Below are 2,630 nucleotides of genomic sequence, written 5' to 3'. Positions count from 1 at the left end.
GGACTTGTGGCATTTAATAAAGTTAGTTCAGGCATAAGTTTTCCAAATTTATGCTTGAACTAACAGCTGTTCAGCACGGTTTAATGATAAACCAAAAATTTCGTAGGTTTTGTTAGACACGTTTATAGCTTTAAACCGTTTAAACCTTTTTTTATATATACTACATTATATTTACGACAATTTTGCTGTTTTATTTTTGTTTTTTAAGGTAAATTATTTTACAATAATACTACAAAGAAAAAATAAACAAAGAAATAAAAAACCAAATCATTAAAAATAAGCCAATAAAAGACGTTTGGCACATGGTTACCATACATAATATTTAATTTCGATTGATCGCCTCTTCCGTCATTATAAAATCTAAAATCGTATAACAATACGCTTTCGCATTTTTACAAACAATTCCAGTAGCATCAAATGTTCTTTTTAATTTTTCTTAAAAATCGGGTCTCGAACTTTACTAATTCCTCAATTGAGGTAACCTGTTCAAATTTAATTTCATTCAAATCTTTATCTAAAAACTATTGCAGTAGCCCAAAAATCTTTTTATGTAATGGTGTGACAATCATTTTACGCTAAAACATGGCATCATCCATGGGAGAAGTTTCGTTTGTCTGATTTTTTGGTCGATCTGTATTGGTAATGGTTTTTGATGATTCACCTTAATCTGTTTAAAAAAAAAACAAGTTTTATAATAAATAACAAAATAAATGATTATCTTAGTCTATTGTTTTGTATTGTACCTAAATAAATGCACTATAAAAAATGCTGTTTGAAAAAAACCAGAGTAATGATTCGATGGAAGAGTAAAATTGATTTTTTCCTTATTAATCACGCTTGTTTGTGTCTGTACATTTAAATGGAATCGACCCTTCATTCTTTTTAAATTGTTCTTCATTCTTTTCAAATTGTTTTTTAGAGCCACCAACTTCAACCTAAATAAGAGACGCCCTTTAAGAATTTATGAAACCCATTAAGAAACATAATTCATCAAATATACTATTGTACTTTTTAAATATTATAAACTTTTAAATTAAATGCAAATAAGTTATTACTTTGGAAAGACCCAGAAGCCCGAGTATTCACAAGTATTTTCATTAGCATTTGTACCAGGATGTAAATCCTCTCTCAATTGATTTTTGCTTATAAATATAGAAATCTTTAAAGGTTGATTCGAAACCATCTCATTTAGGTTTTGTTGCTTGTTAAAGTGCAAATATCCTGTTTTAAGATAAATTAGACTAACATACACTCAAATATAGGTAATAAATATAAGTTATACATAATATTTAAAAAAACCAAATGCACACATGCCCCCTGTGTGCATTTGGTTTTTTTTGTTGAGTGTGCTCAACATTAATATTATTATCTTCATTAAGTTTCTGAAGTCTTCTATAAATATATTTTCTTCATCTAGATTATGTGATAACGGTAAAACTCCTAAAAGATAAAATTTGCAAAATCAAAATTTACCAAAAATATTAGTGTCATTTAAATTTTTGAAGTTAAAGATAAATAACTAGAGTTTTAATACAAGTATTTTCATTAACAGTTGTACCACGATTAATATTTTTTCTCATTGTCTTTTTCGTTGAACATGTGAAAAACTTAGTAGTTGACTTTTAGTAGAATTAGTAAGATTATTTCAGTAGATTATAAGTAAGTAGAAGACTTATAGTAGAATCTTTTCAATCTATGTTTTGTTCCTTATTAAAACCCACATATTATGGTTTAAAAATGTTATATATATATATATATATATATATATATATATATATATATATATATATATATATATATATATATATATATACATACATACACACACAAACAAAACAAAAAAAGTTCAATATGTGCTAATGCATATCACTAGCCATAGTCTGCTTGATAATAGACCCTTACTTTTATCAGCAAAAAAAATATTTCTGCATCAGATAGACTATGCAAGAAATTTTCTTGCTGACTTCGGCTCATGCCATATTTTTAATACTGCTGACTCATTTTTGTATCTTCTCAAACAATTAAAAATTAATTTAACATTTACATAATAATTTTCAAATATAAACAATTGATTTATAGATAAGTAAAGTTACTTACGGACAGTATTTTGCAACAAAGTATTACTAGATTTTGCTGTCAATATTGGTAGAGAAAGTTTATTTGATGAAGCATAGGTAGTATATTGGTGCAGCCTCGTAGCTCGAAGACAAATTTAAACATACAGGAAATAAATTTCCAGCTAAAACTGATCGATATTTTTTCATATATTCTTTCCACTATGCTGAACTTGTTCTTTTCATTTTTGTTAAATAATTATCATTGATAGGATATCCTATTGCATTTAGTACATACACCTTTATATAGGAACAACACTAGTATTTTTCAAACATATATAAATAATAACAATACTAATAGTAAAAACAATAATACTATTAACACAAAAAATGTATTATATATATATATATATATATATATATATATATATATATATATATATACATATATATATATATATATATATTCATCGCAGAAATACACACACATATACAGATACAAAGACACACAAATATACATACGCCAAAATACACACACATATGTGTGTATATGAGTACATATTTAATATAAATAAA

At 25.5% G+C, this 2,630-nt stretch overlaps 1 long non-coding RNA gene across 1 annotated transcript; it reads right to left on the bottom strand.

Annotated features, from left to right (window-relative positions):
• Nucleotides 1-301: 301 nt before the first annotated feature.
• On the bottom strand, nt 302-2,424 carry LOC136081938 (uncharacterized). The gene is made up of 4 exons (XR_010639254.1): nt 2,098-2,424; nt 1,056-1,440; nt 744-935; nt 302-667 (listed from the first exon to the last, which is right to left on the bottom strand). It is a non-coding gene; the product is annotated as an uncharacterized LOC136081938 (long non-coding RNA).
• Between the last annotated feature and the right edge of the window lie 206 nt (nt 2,425-2,630).

This window comes from Hydra vulgaris, chromosome 06, assembly GCF_038396675.1.
Source record: "Hydra vulgaris chromosome 06, alternate assembly HydraT2T_AEP".
NCBI classification, from domain to species: Eukaryota; Metazoa; Cnidaria; class Hydrozoa; order Anthoathecata; family Hydridae; genus Hydra; species Hydra vulgaris.
The sequence above is the reverse complement of the archived record's forward strand: the minus strand, read 5'-3'. Positions and strand labels throughout refer to the sequence as shown.